The following is an 18,121-nucleotide window of genomic DNA, read 5'->3' as shown; positions in this document are numbered from 1 at the left end:
GCAACATCAGTGCAACCTTCAATGAAGCGCCTTTGTGTTTTCCAGCCTGTTAATTTACACTCTGGTGTCTGTTGAGCTGGAAAACCTCACTTACAGTTTTTTCACAATGGAGTGCATTTGGGATCGAGCTCTATTTGTTTATTGACGGCTTTCTCAGTGGAGTACCAGGCTTCTTGGAATTTCCGTGCTTCTCTCTGCTTTGCCTGCCCCAAGATCCTGGCATTTTCCTTTCAAAATGGTGGTTCTCCTTATTCATGTGGGTGGAGATGAGTGAGTATTAGGTGTGTCTTTTTATTGCCAATTTATGTTTGTGTACCCTTGTGATTAATTTCCTTCCTGTTTGTCCAATGTAGTGTTTGCTGCAGTCTTTGCAGGGAAGCGTGTGTATGGCATTGGTCTTGTTCGTAGTGAGTGGTGGGTCTTTGTTCTGGGTGAGCGGTTGACACAGGGTTGATGTGGGTTTGTGTGCTACTCTGATGCCCAGTGGTCGTAGGAGTATTGCAGTCAGTTCAGACGTGTTTCTGATGTAATGTAACTTGATGAGTGTTTCAGGGCGTATAGTATCTTCCTGGTGTTGTTCGTGTGATAGGTATCTTCTGACCCAGTTTTTCGGGTATCCATTGTCTTTGAATACTTGGAAGAGGTACTCTCCTTCTTTTTGGTGTAATGCAACATCTGCAGAACAACGAATCAGCTCGGTGAGCCAACCAAACACAAGAAGATGGTATGTCACTGCCTCGAAGCATTGTGCTATAGTGGGGCAAATATTTAGCTGCTCATCATAATTACAGACAGGAAATTCATTTTTCCAACATGAAAGGAGTCTTTACGTAGCAGACGTTATGGAAGTAATCCTTTCACCGAAATAGTCATACTCCGTCTCGTGTCTCCTCAGCACTTTATCTATCATTGTACGTGCACTGAAGGTGCTTTCATAGAATCCCGACAGTGTGCAAACAGGTCCTTGGCCCAACAAGTCCACACTGAACCTCAGAGTATCCCAATAAAACCCATTCCCCTGTAGCCAACGAATGTACACGTCCCTGAACACTATGGGCAATTTAGCACGGACAATTTACCTAACCTGCATATATTTGGATTGTGGGAGGAAACCAGAGCACTCTGAGGAAGCCCACGTAGAAACAGAGGGAATGTGCAAACTCCACACAGTCGTCCGAGGATGGAATCAAACGCAGGTGAGGCAGTGGTGTTAACTACTGTAGCTACTATACCGTCCTATGTTCTTCTGCGTGTCTAATTGCCTGACTCTTATTTTCAGGGTGATGTGATGCTTTGGAATTGTGAAGCGAGAGTCAGGCTGCAAAAACATGTGCTCATTTTCAAAAGTGAATGAAAACAGGCAAAGAAAATGAGCTTTCTGTTTTGAATATTCTGAAATATCTCCTTTAACCACTGCTGTTGCAGCTGTACTGAGCCAACTTTTATCCTAATTTTTCATTTCACATCAGTCCTAATTTCAGTCTGATACCATTGCACTTTTAAGGTTTGATGTACTTATCTTGGATCCAACTTTTGCTCCTTTAGACTGAATGGAAAAATCAGATCACTGCTTCTGAGTTGCATTATTACTCTGAGAAAGAACTGCAGTGGGCTCTTTCAAGCTGAAATTTGTAACCAGTAGGCTATGAGACACAGGTGGGGATTGAACCCACAATTTTTGGTTTACGAGCCCAAAGATTTCCCTCTTGGCCCTGCTTTCTATTTTCATTAAACTGATACACTGTATTGGTTCGTTAACTACAATGATGATTTTTGTTTTTAAATTGTTGGAAAATTCAGATAAACTGACAAATTACCTGATGTTAAAGTACAAAACAGGATGATCAAGAGAGAACAGTAAATGATTGAGTTCAGACAAATTCTGAAGTAAGTAGAAACAGGCAGCATGGTAGCCATGTGTGTAATGCAATGTAACCATCAGTGATTAGTACTGCTACCTCACAGCACTAGGAACTTAGGTTTGATTCCAGCCTCGGGCAACTGTCTGTGTGGAGTTTGCACATTCTCCTCATGTCTGTGTGGGTTTCCTTCGGGTGCTCCGGCTTCCTGCCACAGTCCAAAGATGTGCAGGGTAGGTGGATTGACCATGCAAAATTGCTACAGAGTGTTCAGGGAGGTGTAGATCAGGTGGGTTATAGCAAAATGGGTCTGGGTGGGATTTTCTGAGGTCTGGTGTGGACTTGTTGGGCTGAAGGGCCTGTTTCCACACTGTAGGAATTCTAATTCTAATTTGAGTCAACCCATACAGGAATCAGATTGCAAAAACTGAATGTGGAATTCTTGCTGCAATTGTCTTGGTTTTAATGAGCACACAACTGCAGATCTTTGCAGTAACGATTTCCTAGCACAGAGAAGTAAATACCTGCTTGCAAGTTCGTGTCAGGAATGTCCATTGGATTCATCCCAGGGATGTGAGGATCCACGAGCATACAAGTAATATCAGGCAGTGCGCTATCAGTTCAGAATGGTGAGAGATGGGGAATATATATATTCATTCACAAAATAATCATTTCGTAGAATTCAATACAGAAAGGCAAAAAGTGATGGACAAACAGAACATCTACATGGAGAGACGATACACAATAAATAGGAGATTCTTTTTTTTTAAAGTGTTGATTTCAGTTTCACTCTGACATTTCGTGAAGGATATGAACTGCCCTTACCAGTCTGCAATGGAAGTGACTCGAACCTCACAGAGAGGGAGTTGAATAACAGTTACATTTCGAAAAAGCTGAAAGTCAGTTGGGTCACAGGGATTTAGGGATGTTGGCCTTACAAGCCTTTCCCACATTCCATGAAAGTACCAAAGAAGTGAGTCAAGAGCTTTTGGTCCCCGTAGAGACGATGTCCATGATGAGGTTAGACAATAATTTAGGTTAGTTGAGTTTCTAAATGGAGAAATCACGTTAATTAAACGAATAGATCGTTGTACAACTGCAATGTCTGTAGTTCAGTCTCAGTTCGAGCAACGTGTGTAATCCTTGTTCTTCATCCTCACCAAAACGCCAGAGATTAGACAAGACGCAGACGATTTTGTCGGGATTGTGGACAGAATGCAAGATTACATTCACGAGATGTTGGAAAAGTTGAAAAAGCTGCACCTGAGGTTGGGAAAATTGGGAAGTAAACTAACGGAAATTTCCCTGACAATGCGAGTTTCAGTGTGTTTATATTTGCAGAAGACCCCCTGTTTCGGCACAATCTAGCTCAAGAAGTCAGAGATTCAAAAATAACGGTGAATGACAAAGAAAACACAGGAGTCGGATTTCTCTTACTCATATAGTTATTTTAGTGGGCAACGATTTTTCAGAAATAAAAGTAGATACTGATTCCGGAGTGTTTTAAAAGATACGTGAGCTAACATGCAAGGAGTGAATTTAACAAGGGGACAGAGTCAGTGTCCAGGTCTGAGAGGAATGGGTGCCGGATACTGGGTGGCAGGGCAGGATGGGGCAGGGAGATCAATTCGAAATTGAATGACTTCAGGTGCAAAGACATTTCATGAACATATGATTAAGACTGAGTATGAAAACGCGTATGGTTTTGAAAAGTGCGGCATTGCATTCAAAGGGAAGCCTGTTGTAGATTGCGACACGACTGATCATGATTTTCAAAAACCGATAAAGGAAATGTAGGTGTAAATACATTGTGTGAAAGCGTGCACCTGAATAGCGTTGTCTGTAAAAAATATTTCATGGTTTTGAAATGTTTGGCATATGGTTCCCCGTGAAGCATTTTCAATGAAATTCAGCTGTTTGTTTTTCAATTGGTGAGGAAAGTCATCCCCTAATAATTACGGAGTGAACCAACTCTTGGAGACACAATTCCTGCTTTTATCTACCAGGTTCAAATTCCACCAGACCTGTGTTTTCGTTCCTTTTCCATGTAGATAATATTCTAACGGCAAACGGAGACATGTGAAAAAGCGGGAGTTTGACAAAAGTAAATCAGAGGAAATATTCATGTTAATATAATTGATTCCTTCCCGCTAGCAGTTAGGATTCGGCGCTTTCACTACCCTGGACTATCTCCGTTCTTGTTCAGGGAATCAGGATTTATTGGTCTTGATAGTGACAACAGCAGAAGCAGAACAACTATGACAAGAATCCTTTCAATGCCTCAGATCAGTTAATGATTACGAGAACATGAGTCAATGCCCCAGATTCTTAAAGACGACATCTCTGCTCAATGGGACAGTTAATATTTAATTCTCCGCTGAGTCCACTTCCCAAAGTGTTTCTAAAGATTCACAAAGCTGAGACTGGGTTTTCCATTTTGTTTCCTTGCCATTGCCAGGAACTGAATGATTGGGTTGGTGGGTATGGGACAGGTCCTCATGAGCAGCTTGTAGGACTATTTCAGCTTCCACTCTTTACTGATGTTGGGACATTCACTCTGATGTTCTTGTTAACATTTACTGATTTTCTACTGTGAAAGGATTCTCGTTCATGTGCAACAGAAATTGAAACATCATTTCAGCTTCAGGCCAATGAGAAGTAGTAATTTGGGAGTATAAAGAAGTCATGAACTGCACAAGACCAGAGAAAAAACTACAACCTCTGAATCCCTAAACTGGTTTCATTACGTCATACATTGTGTTGCCCCGGATAGAGCTTAAGAAAGCGAGTCAGGTTTACTTGAAACCAAGAACATTAGGTTTCTAATAATGCAAATGTAGGAGTACAGTCAGTTACTTGTTTTGTCGTTTACTCACAAGAACATTTGTGGAGAATGCCTGAGCGTATCTGTATTGGAATCTACCCCCACTCCCATCCCATAACCAAATCATTTATTTCTCATTCCACCTGATGGAGATTCGACAATATTTCCGGAACCACCCTGTGACACAGAGCCCGGGAGCAATCTCCCCAGTTCAGATCAGAATGTATCAACGAGAAAGTGAAATAGCAAGAAGAGAGAGGCAGAACGAATGAGTTTGAGAAGGGCAGGATGAGGGAGGAAAGGACAGACAAACAGGTGGAAAGTGATAAAAAGACATTTGGAGACACATGGAGAGAGCGGGGAGAAAAGATGGAGAAAGTGTGGGACCTTTCGACCTTTTGTTTCATCATAATTTCTCGTTGGGGTATGATCACTTGCCTTAATTCCGCACAGCATTGCGCCTGTCAACTGTGAGCTTGTGGTGCAATGGAAGCGTGTGTGACTCCAGGTCAGAAGGTTGTGTGTTCAAATCATGTCAGGCTTATGGCCTCTTTGCTCAATAAAGTGTTTCTCCTTTATACGCAAGTAGAACATGTTGTTTCAGAGTGCTGCTTGGTAGTCCTTCTCTTATTCAGTGGCAGTTCAATTACATGTGGTACTTCTCTGTAAGTTTTATATTGGGAATACTGCTGCAGGGATGTTGTTTGCCCAAACACAAAGTGTTCATCTTGGGGTTTAAACACACAACTGCCTCCCTCTGGGTAGCCGCTTCATTCAGTCAGTAACAATGCTGTGCTGCTAACATTATAGAGGTATTTTCTCACTTAATTCGTAAACAGACAACTTTATGTTTCAAACTATCAGGAGATTTCAGCTCTTTCTGTTAAAGCAGATGACGGTGAGTTCAGGAAGAAATGTTTCCAATCAAAAACAATTCCCTTTACAGTTGGAATGATACTTATTGAACAGCAGGAGAGGAAACTGCTGTCCCACAGCCCCTCTTCACATTAACGGTGAAGCTGAATTTTATAGACTGTATCGGTAAAATCCAATGGTTCAGGTCCAATGCTGTTTGGTGCTGTCCACTGCCTGATTGTTGTGTGAGTGACAGGCAAAATCTCCAGGAAATATGTATCACGTGGATGTATTGCCAGGACGACAGAACAACGAGTCTAAAGTCAGGAAACTGAAAACCGCCTAATTTTGAAATTCAAGAAATGGGACACATTGAAGATGCATCGGATCTTCCCGCCGTCCCTGAACTCACTGTGATGAACAGAATCCAAGTGAGAATGAACTTTTTTTGCTAAGATTACAGAAGAAATCTGAGAGAACGCCTCCTGAAGGTTTTGCAAGACACTGAAGATTTCTTCTTCCTGTGTGACATGTTTTACTTTAATCAAATAAATGTTTATTCTTAGATGGGGGTGGCGGGGGGTGGGGGGGAAGCATTGTGAGTATTCCCAGCATTTTCGAAGTTCATAGGCACAACTCTGGAAAAAGAACAAAGGTGAAAGCCTGTGACAGACTGAGAGGCACATTTAATTCACCGACACAAGGAATAAGGAACAAGGCAGAAGAAATGCTGATGAACCAACTTTTACTGTTAAGTTGTAGCTTCTTTAATGGTCTCGTTGTTCGGAACAAGCTCCCTCCACTGTAACCTTGATTTAAAATTCAGACAGAGAATGACTGTGTTGCTGTTGTGTGAGAAGTTACAGTGGGCAGGGCTTCTTAACAAAGATAAACAAGGTCGTTGAGTGTTTGTAGGGTGGTGCTGGCAGTCAGTCTTACATAGAATGACTTTCAATGCAGGTGAAGAATCCAAAATATTATCAGTGGAAAACAAATGCAGAGGAGACAGTGTGAAAGGGCCGTGATTAGCTACAAGGCATGACAGCGTGAAACTAAGACTATAATTTAATCTAAGTCCACCCTGCAATAATGTTGGACATATCGATTAAATAAGACCATGGGCAAAATGATGGAGGAGAAATATGAATAAATTAGGAGCAGAAAGATTTGACGCAACGAGTCTGCTGCACCTTTCAATGATAATCTTCAACTCCATCCTGCTGCCTGACCTGGATAGCGCTTGGCCATCTTTCTGATTAGACATCTGTCAAGCTCAGTTTGACAATACCCAACAATCCAGCATCAACAGCCGTCTGTGGGAAAGAATTCAACAATTTCACTGGCCCCTGAGAGAAGAAACTCCCCCTCATTTCAAAATTAAATGGGCTAAACCTTATCCGGATATGATGTCCGTTTGTACTTCTCTCTCATGCTTTGGGAAACCATTTGTCCATAACCTACACTGTCAAGGTCCCGAAGAATATTAAATGTTAATAAATGTTGTTAGATGATTATAAACTCCAGTCAGCCTCCTGTGATCCAAGGAGAACAACCCCAGCCTAACCAAACATTCTACAAAGTTGCACCTTATCCAGTCCTGGCAACGTTCTCGTAAATCTCCGTTGCAACCTGCAGAGTTCTTGAATATTTGTGAGGCAGACCGAGAGATATTATGCTCAGCAAAGGTTGTCAAATTTTTCAGGAATTGACTGGAATAGGAATTTAGGATTAGAATCCAACTGACCCTGCGTATATAGAATGTTGGGGCACTGAATTTCCCTAATTCCGGGGCTGGGGAACTGGGATGTTATGACCGTCTGCAGCATTGGTGAATTCCCTGTGTGAGGGAATTGCTGAGGCAAACAATGTAAAACTCTATTGCCGTTTGAGAAATACATCCAAGGTCGTAGCGTTGAAAAATAATATTATTTCAACGGAATATTAATTACATTTACCAACTGAATATCAGGAAAATTGTTTTCATTTTGAAACATAAAAATATGACACAGCCAATTAGCCCATTGAACCTGCTTCGCCGCTTAATGAAATCATGTAAGAACTCCTACTTCACTGACATTTTATTCCTCTTTCCCAGGAGTTCTAAATGTTTTTAATCTATAGAAATCTGTACAACGCAGTGGAGGCCGGGACGTTAAATGTCTTCAAGGCGGAGATTGATAAATTCTTGATCTCACAAGGAAGCAAAGGCTACAGGGAGAGTGCAGGGAAGTGGAGTCGAAATGCCCATCAGCCAAGCTTAAATGGCGGAGTGGACTCGATGGGCCCAATGGCCTTACTTCCACTTATCTGTTTTATGCTCTTATGGTCTCATAAAACTATTCATCTCAGTTTTGTACAGTCTGAACATTGACATCCTCCATGGCCCTGAATTCCATAGATTCTCTCCACTCATTTCAGTCAGCTATTTGGCAACAATTTCTGTTGTATTTCTGGTGCTGCTCCAGGCGTGCCCTCCAGCATTGTGCTTGTTGTACATTTCCGACAAATAATTAATACAGAGATAAATAATTGCAGCCCCATGACTGACCATTCTGGAACTCCAGAAATCACATCTTTCCACCTTGAAAAATACACATTAATCCCGATTCTATATTTTCTGCTCATTTAAACCTAACAGCATAAACTCTTACCTTGTCATCGATATTTTATGTGGCTCGTTGTTGAGGAGCTGCTAAAAATTCAAATTCACGTCATCTACCACTTGCCTTTATCAACTGTGCTTGTAATATTCCCAAAGAAGCCTGGCAAAATTCCCACGTCTGCACAACGAACGTCCCAGGCATTCTTTTGGAAACGTAAACCTGATAGAGGATTTTCCATTCCAAGAGAGGCAGTTTGAAGCTTGCATTCACTAACAGCCTACTTTTAGAGATCGTGCAAGCTCCTGCTAGCTGACCTCTGAGACACAATCAGTCAGTGTGTTCAATTGTTAAACAACAGGGCGAACGTTCAAGGGTACCCAGGCAAGAGTGATTGCTGTTTTCACTTCACCACTTTTGTACGTTACGCAGATTTGTGTTTTTAATGCGGTTTGGGAAGTGTTTCCCAAATGAAAACCTTATCCAGTGAGTAACCACAAAAATGTTTCTATGTTGCTTTCATAGCTCACGTAAAGAGCTGCAGATTTGGGGAATCTCAAAAAGAAACAAAAACTGCTGGAGAAACTCAACAGGAATGGAAGTACCTGTGAGGTAAAACAGAGTTCTGAAATGTTAATTCTGATTCTCTGCCAGATCTGCTGAGCTTTCCCTGAAATTTATGTTTTTGTTTTTCAATGAATGTTTATCCCATCTATCAGAATGAAACAAACAGACCTGCCTGGTACTGAATTTAACTGTTTAGAAATCTGAGAAGTGGTTGGATTCAAACAAACCTTGTAATGATTCACGCTCCCTCAGCTCCATAGGGAGAAAGGCGAGTAGCTGCTGTACTTCTGCAATTGTAGGCGAGTGGTAAAGGTGATGAGCTTGAAATGCATTGTGGTATCTCTGCGCAGCTTGACATCTTGCCGACAATGAATGCGAGTCGAAAGCAAATAAGAAGGGATTTTATTCTCTGTCTTCGTGTTTTGGAGAGAAATCGCAGAAGGTGGGGAATAAGTATTTCACCCAGACCGCCAATGGTGGGAAGATGTAACTCCTTGCCTGTCAGAGTGAAACAAGCAGAAAACTTCAACCATGTTAAGATACATTTCGATGTACACTTGCATTGCTAAACTTGGTGAGGCCATAAGCCAAGTGCTGGAACAGGGACAGCCAGAAGCGTGAGTTTAACTGGTGCAGACCTGATGGGTTGACTGGTCTTCTTCTGTGCTGGAGACCTGGTGTCAAGGACCTCGTGGCATCATCTACTGTACTGAAAGAAACAGCAATAATTAAAAATAAAAGCACATAGGAAAATATTATCACCAGGGCAGAGAGGGAATAGCTATACAGATAGCACATCAAAAGCAGTGTTAGAACAAGAAGATATAATGTTAGCAGCTGCAAGACAGCATGAAGCCAGAGATAATGAATGGAAAATTTTAAATTTACAAGCAATGGCCAGTTCAGAAGAAAAAAGGTGGAATGAATAAAAGACAGGGCAACATTAGGATCAGGCACTATTTGGAGAAAAGGAGGCAAAGTGGTAGCGCCCACATTCTGCCAGCAGACATTATACAATGTTTACCTGGATTAGCACACATAGGTAGAAATAAAACGATAGAGGTGATATCTAATTGCTGCTGGTGGAAAGGAATGTGAAGAGACAAAGCCAAGTTTTGTCAAAGATGTACTTTATGTGCACAGACAGAACCAGGACAGGGAATTAAAATTAAAATGAACAATCAGCCCCATCCGCAGAGGCCATGGAAACACATTCAAATGGATTTCATAAGGCCACTTACACAAAGTCAGAATAAAAAAAAATGTTTTCTGGATATTTTGACCAGTTTACCAGATGGGTAGAAGATTTCCCCATAAAAGACTACTGCAACCTCAGTGGCAAAAATACTGACAGTAGAAATAATACCTTGGTGGCCGGTTCCCCTGCAAATAGATTCAATCCAATCAGCCCATTTCACTGGCAAGACCCTGAAGGAAGTGCCTAAAGTATTGGGAATAACTCAAAGGTATCATATCCCCTACCACCCTCAGAACTTGGGGATGGTAGAGAAGATGAATAGAAGACTGAAAAATGTTCTCACCAAGGCAATAATTGAAGAAGGGGTTAAATGGACCATTTCCCTACCAGCCATTCTAATGGCTTCTCAAGGAACAACTCGCAGACTAAAAGGACTGACTCCTTTCCCATTCATTACTGGTCGCACCATGGGCCTCCTGCAATGTTGGGTGGGGGGGACCAGAAATGATCAACTCAAAACGACAGATTTAGGAAGGTATGTGCCAACTTTTCATGCATCTCCAACAGCTGAAATACCAGATGAATCAGGTACAGTAGGTTCATGGCTGGGAACAAGAGGGAATGTCTCGGCACGCCCGATGATAAGGGCTGGGGGAAGGAATCTTCATTCATGTACTGCATCCAAAAGGGCAGCGCAGTTCAAAATAGGGTGGCCACTATGAGGTGATTGTCAACGGTGATTGTGGAGTTTTGGTCGTCAAAATTGGGATAGGCAAATGGAGACACCCGTCACAACTGAAAATGAACAATTAACAGAGTTGGCAAGGCCACGGCCATGTGTGTTTGCCTTGTGTTTCCACAGGACCCTGTTCGTTACTGTCACAATGACCGTCCAAGGAATATACATTTGAGGAATCGACACTGGGGCACACAGTGCTCCAAAACCATTGACGTAATGTTGATGACTCAAGGACTATGGATATATACAAAGGATTAGTAAAAATTGATTGGGAAATAAGGGCGTGAGTTGTGCTGCCAGGAACTTATATGTAGCTGATAGAAATCCTCTTAATGTATCCCGTGCAGATGGTTATCCACTGTTAACATGTAGTCAGGCTAAAAGCCATATGTGGTGCCCCTCTCCTTTGAAAATAGGCAACTGCAGCCGTCCTTGATCTTAACTGCAATACCATGTTCATCTTCAGTGTACAAAGGTAACAACACTTATGCAAATCCTATTATAATCTTGTGTGTGAGCAAAACACATGCCAGTTTCATCTTGCCGGGGTCAGATCTATATGGATCTGTTGGAGCATCGACTCCCTCCAACTTTTTAGCCATACTATTGAATGCCAGATATGTGCTCACTTTACTAATGGCATACGAACTGCCAAATGAACTGTATCAGGGAACAACTGTCCCTGCCATATTGTGACGCAATGGGTCCTCTCCTCAACTGCTCTGAGGTCCATATTATCCTTGTTGGGGCGAATGGTATGATCCTCATGGATGCAAATGAATATGTTATCCTCACCGCTTCAGTGACTACAACCTATTTACTAATTAAATTTAGTCTAGAACTACCACACAATTGTACTGATGCATCAGGTCAAGCTTTAATTCTGGAAATGATTAAGTCTGCCCTTGGAGGCATGCCCCTTATACAAATGGTGAGAAAGCAGGGATCACCCAGGCAGAGGCGAGGGTTCTGGCACGATTCAGGACGGGGTCCTCTGCTGGTAGTGCCACAGATAATTCGCTATTACAAGAAAACTCAGAGTGTTGAAAGAGAAGTTGAAGGTATTGTTGGAAAATAACGTAGATTTCCAAGAAATAGCCACTAGGTTAGAAGAAGAAGGATTGAAATTCTGACTAAAACTCTCACTTTTAACAATTTAAATAAAACTGCTCTGAATAGTGAGTTTTGAAAAGATTTCTAGCTCAGGTTGAGGTTCTGGGTGTGAGTTTGCTCGCTGAGCTGGAAGGTTAGTTTTCAGACGTTTCATCACCATTCTAGGTAACATCATCAGTGAGCCTCCGACGAAGCACTGGCATTCCAACCGGAACTCCATCAACAAACACATTGATTTGGAACCAATCTACCATTCCCTGGAAAAAGAACAGGAAATGACATCACCAATGCAGGAAATGACATCACCAACCCAAGGAAACCTAACCAGATAAATAGAAAGCGGGACGTAACACCAGCGCTTCGTTGGAGGCTCACTGATGATGTTACCTAGAATGGTGACAAAACGTCTGAAAACTAACCTTCCAGCTCAGCGAGCAAACTCACATCCACTGCTCTGAATGTTCTCATTGATTTTGTTAATAATGGGACAATGACAATGCGGGAATCCTTTGTTCATTCCTGGGATCCGCTTTATATACAGATCTGTGGGTGCAACTGTTGGCCTAACCGAATGGGTTTGACCCTTCTTGAGTCACTTCTGAACTGTTATCCATATGGATCAACATCCCATCAACTAAGAATATTCCCTGAATCTACAAAATTTGTCATACGCTGCTTGGCATGATGACCACTTGTTCAGGAGCAAATGACTATCACCAATCCTCCTCCGAGTATCACACAACCCCAGCATACCTATCTCTGCTAAGGCTGTATAACATGGGCAGAGGAAACAGTTCTCTCCAGGCCACCTCGAAGCATGACCTTCAATGCACAGTCCATTGGAAGGACATTAGTGTAGTGGGGCTCGACATTACCAAATTCCCTCATGCCCATCAGTGGGTGTGCTTATGTGAGGGGTATTCAGTACTGCAGTCTGTGTTTAGGCTACACAATTACTCTGATTGTAATATCCAGTGGGCATATGGACAAGGTACTGATTTTGTTTCCAGTTATGGGTTTACTCACATTTCCATGTCAATCTGATTCTACATCCAAAAGTGCAAGAAGTGTCCTTTTCCCAGCGACGACTTCCAGGACCATTCTTTAACTGATGCAGCTACAATCAAGTTTGCATAAACTACAGAAGTTCTGTCTGCCCAGGACATGACTATCAACACTTCTATTAAAACATCTCTGGCAGCTATTTGGAACTGGGCTCAGTTGTGGCAAGCCCTACAAGCAACGCCCACCCCGACTGAGACATGTTCAAATACCATGGCAAGACCTCGCAAGGATATGCATCAAATTGATGCATAAGTAGCCTAAACTGATGGTGATCATTTCAAAGGAGAAAGAGGACGTAACTTAAATACTGAATGTTCAGACATGGAGGATAAGACTGTGGAACGGGTGGTTGAATGTGAAGGTCCATCCTTGGATCTGCATTGTCACATTATTATTTAGCTAGTTATCTTGCTTAGAATAAAGAACAAAGTACAATAAAGAAGAACATTACAGCACAGGAACAGGCCCTTTGCACTCTAAATCTATAACCCCTGGTAACTGACGCTTCCACCCTAAGAAAAAGAAAGCTTGACTCTGGTGGCTTATACTAGGCATGTATACTTGCCTGCTTAAGAAGCTGCTTACGAAAACTGCCAGTAGCGACGAGCCAAAACATACTGTAGGTTTGGCAACCAGTTTAGAGGCAGGAGCTTGCAACAATCTCACCACAGGGATGTGTGTGCAGCCATGCATCTATTGTAATACTGTTATTCCCATGGGCCAGAAGCATGCGGGAATGCTGAAGGAAAAAGAGTGTCGATTTCTTATAGAACTGTACATTTTTTTCCACAGGTCTGTAGTAAGGGACAATATACAGATCAGGTTAAAAGTGAGGATGGAAAGGGCACTTTCTTCATGCTGAAGAGACAGGCAGTTCTTTGGAAGATTGTTCCCTGAGACATGGCCAATAAATGGAGGAGACACTGCAGAGAGGGGAGTCTCTGCAAAATAGAACGAGGAGTCACAATCAGATCAGCCATGGCCTTATTGAATAGTGGGTCTGGATTTAATGGTTCACTCCTGCAACGTATTGATATATTTCTGTTTATAACAAGCCAAGTCTCCTTCTCTCCTATTGCATCATTCTGGTAGGAAGTTGAGTTGCCTCCTCCTTTTCCTGGGAAACAGAATGCTGGGGGCTCTCTGGCCTCTGACATTTCCTGTGTACTGTTCTCAAGCAGTTGATTGACTGCCTCCTATTCCTGTGCACAAAGTTTGTGAAAATAGATGCCCTCCTCCTAATCTGAGTAACAGTTTCGAACAACTGTGTGGTCTCCTGCTGCTCTTGTTGATTGGAATTGAGGGACTGAATGGCCTATTCATGTTACTTACAGCTTCTATCTCCAAAATCCTTTCTCCTGTTTCTGTAAAACATTTTCAAAATGTGAAGTTTTTTTTTCTCTCTGTAGTTGAGCAAGTAAGCTGACTGATTTGACAGACTTGAGAAGCTGAATGGCCTCTTCTTCTTCCTTTGCAGTAGATTTGAGTAGCTGAATGGCTTCCTCCTGTTCCTGTGTAACATACTTGAGAGAATGAATGGCTGGGTTATTAACAGCCACGAAACTGGATCTGACAGATGTTCCTCCTGCCTGAGTTACAGAAAAACAAACAACACAATGGACTCCAGGTTTCCTCTCAGTAAGACCTCATAAAACTGCAGGAACACTTCCCGATGTTTTGAATGATACCTGCTGCAAAATGAGCCAACATTGCAGCTTTATACTTCTTCAAGTGGTAATTGGCGAGTGTGGACTGAATGATCTCTTCCTATCCCTCTGTAAAAGGCACATGGGGTGGAATTGCTTCTCACTGTTCCTGAGCAGCAGGCTTAATAGACTTTCTTAAGGCCATGAACGGATTTGATAACAGCGTGTTCAATAATAGGAGAAGCATCATGCAAAGTCAATGAGCAATAACTATTATTATCCTGCTTTATGACTTCTAGAAATGTCCCCACTAGTCATTTTATGCATTGTCTGTTATTTTATCCCTATCTCCATTTATAAACAGAGTGGGGCATGCTGTGCAGTGTACTACTATTATATGCAAGCAAGAAAGTTTAAAAAGATGGGAAGATTTATGGTCCATTCCTCAGCAATTTCATTCCTATCATCCAGACTGCATAAATATTCCCTTTTATTGTGATATGAAAAACCATGTAAAGAGGGTGTTAACTGAATCTGTTTGTTCAGTGATTGTGATTAATTTCAGTCTCCATGGATTCTAATTATCCAAATGGATGGTTCCATCTTTTAATGATAAATGGACTCCGTTCGATGTGTTATCCCATAGTATGAGAGGGAGCATAACCCACAACACTAACAGGAATCAGCAGCTCCAGAGAGAAGGGGAGCAGAGGTCAGAGTCTGAGAAAATTATACTCAAATACTCCAGCAATGGATCAGAATCTGAGAACAATAGACTGGAATGCTGCAACAATGGACAGGAGTTTATCTGCATATGTTTGGCTTCTTTCTACACATTATGATGGGATGTCATTACCAGGGCGGATACAATGCACGCTTTACATTATTCAATGCTTTTATTACCCTATCCTTGCTGTCATTGGTGTTGCTGGTAAGACTCACTGTTCGATTTTTATTTCTATATGCCTTGTTCAACTGTATTGTTGTTCTTTTCATTTACTCTACACTCTTAGCTGTTATTCCTGCTAAGCCTCTGAGTCCAGACATTCCGCTTCAAAACAGTATTAACTGTATCAGTGAACTTGTTCATGAACTCTCTCCCTTTTGCTACTGGCAGTGTCCTCGTGGGTCTCTATACTGAGCCATACCATTTCTGCTGTGATTCGTTGCATTCCTACAATTGTTATTTAAATATTGGGAGTATGGAGGTTACTGTCTTCTGTTCTGGTTACAAATTCCACTGACTCCATCCCATCATGAACCAATATCTCAGGTTGAAACAGTTGAATTACAATGGCAGTGATTATTTTGGCCATGAGCTGGTCCCTGATCATTCATAATTTTAACTACTGACAGTCTCAAAATTTACTTTACTGGCTTGTCAGATCTGCTATTTAAACCTTGAGCTATGAAACACAGTCTTTTTGGTGCCAATAATTTTGGACACCTGCTGCACATATGGGTTCAGTCCGGCGCAAGATTTACACCATCTCTCCCAGATTTTCAAGGGCCAGCGAGAGCTCACCAGATGCCATCGGGAACACAAAGCTTTCCAAGGCATGGGCCCCTCTTTCAGGGTCAAACCAGTCCAGGGTGCCCTGCCCTTTACAAAGAAAAGAGAACTATCCCTGGGGGTCTCGCCAATTTCTTCCGGATTGTTTGCGGTATCGCACTGGACACACTGAGGTGCCTGTCTCCACATCTCTGGATTCAGAGATCTGAACCGGAATCCCTTTTAATTGGTGTTATAACATGCCAGACACTGTTCATGACACGATGGCTCAGTGGTTCGCTCTACTACTTCATAGCACCCGGGACCTGGGTTCAATTCTACCTGTGGAGTTTGCACGTTCTCCTTGAGCCTGTATGAGGTTCTTCTGGGTGGTCCGGTTTCATCCCATAGTCCAAAGGTGTGCAGGTAGGTGGATTGGCCATGCTTTGTTGCCAGCTATATTCGGGGATGTTTCAGATGGGTGGGTTAGAAATGGGGAAATGCAGGATTAAGGGAATGTGTCAGTGTGGGATCATCTTTGGAGGGGTGATGTGGACTTTTTGATCTAGATGCCCAGTTTCCAGACTGTAGGGAATTCTATGATATGATGAGAATAATCTGCTGCTGACACTCCCAGATTCAAACCTGCCTAAGTAGGCCTTGGTCAATCCTGTACAGCTTGTATCTGAACTCACAAAAATCCCATCCATGTGTAATTCCTGTGTGCACTGAACAATATTACTCTCAGATCTGGTAGTGATTTTATTTTAATATTCTCAAGTACAAAATCACATCTATCCATGAAATGTCGCTCAGTCTGTCTAAATTGATTCACAAAACACTGTCAGATTTTCATGCATGAACTGATTTCTTCCATGTGTGTTGTGGCTCAAATTTGGACATGTACAACCGCCCTATTCCCCCTACACACACACACACACACACACACACACACACACACACACACACAAACACACACACCCGCTTGGTTTGCCCTTGTGCAATGGAGCTATAGACACAGATATAAATATATACATTAACATAAGTACTCATATAAATTTATGGGATGCCCATTTACTGTCACTTACAGCATGAGCTACAATGTTCCCTAAATTCAGTAGTTGTCTAGTGCTAGTATAGTAGCAACGTACTGGCAAAGTTTTGCAATGCTGTCTATGCTGGGCAGAGAGCCCACTTTACTGAACAATACACTAACATATGCTCCATGCTCAGTTCACATCTTGTCCCATTTATGGAATCTGGGCCGGTTCTGTGAGGCAGAGTCAGAATGTGATGTAACGTGTCATTTCAGTTGTTTTGGCATTGTTTTTATTTAATGCTGCCATTATTAAGGTTGGGACCCTCTAAGATCTCACCCATTCGGTTAGACCCACTCCCATCCATTTTTTTTCCCATATTTCCACAACATGTTCTCATTTAATTAACTGTCTGTTTCTTTCTTGAATTGGAATCTTTCTGTTCCTCTGTATCCTCCCTTGGCTTTGATTCTTGGCTGCCTAGTGTATAGAATGCTGGCAGGGCTAAGCTGAGAATCATTAAACTGCTGCGTGTCAGTATTGTCCTGCTGGAAGTGGTGGAAGTGACGGAAGATGATTATTTGAATGTGGATTCTAGTGCAGTGGACAGTGAGGACAAGGGTATCATTCTGCTGAAGAGAAGAGGAGAGGATGAAAACAGAAACACAGGAGAAGGGTCAGCCCCAGCTGAAGGCTCTGTGCACTAGAAATGGGGGAAATTTCTCTTGGAAGGAAAAGGAGGACATGCCCAAGGCTTCCCTCTGGAATATGGCATCATTGAACAGAAATGACAGAAACGGAGAAACAGGGAAAACGGAGTCACTCTCAGCTGATCATGTGCTCAGCCACATGTGGAAGTTTCCCCTGAATGATTCCAAAGAACTAGACATTTAAATTGTAGGTTTTTGTCTTATAACTGCTCGAAGGCAGGATATGAAAATCGAACCACAGAAAAGTCAGAGAATGTACAGCGACAGAAGTTTAAGTAGACAATCCATAATGCTCAGCATTGATTGTTTCTTTTCAAAAGGATGGACTCGATAAGAAGAATAACTGCCCATTATTCACATAGGCTGCCAAGGATACCATTCATCACAAACTAAAGTATTCAAATTGTTGAGAGCTA

General features: G+C 42.1%; 1 long non-coding RNA gene across 1 annotated transcript; it reads left to right on the top strand.

Annotated features, from left to right (window-relative positions):
• The first annotated feature begins 8,366 nt into the window (after positions 1 to 8,366).
• Positions 8,367 to 16,971, top strand: LOC132210150 (uncharacterized). Its single transcript, XR_009446376.1, has 3 exons — positions 8,367 to 8,557; positions 8,664 to 8,750; positions 14,298 to 16,971. It is a non-coding gene; the product is annotated as an uncharacterized LOC132210150 (long non-coding RNA).
• Positions 16,972 to 18,121: the final 1,150 nt, after the last annotated feature.

The sequence above is a fragment of the Stegostoma tigrinum genome, chromosome 11 (genome assembly GCF_030684315.1).
Source record: "Stegostoma tigrinum isolate sSteTig4 chromosome 11, sSteTig4.hap1, whole genome shotgun sequence".
Classification (NCBI taxonomy): Eukaryota; Metazoa; Chordata; class Chondrichthyes; order Orectolobiformes; family Stegostomatidae; genus Stegostoma; species Stegostoma tigrinum.
Note: the sequence above shows the minus strand (reverse complement) of the source record. Positions and strands in the feature narration are given on the sequence as shown.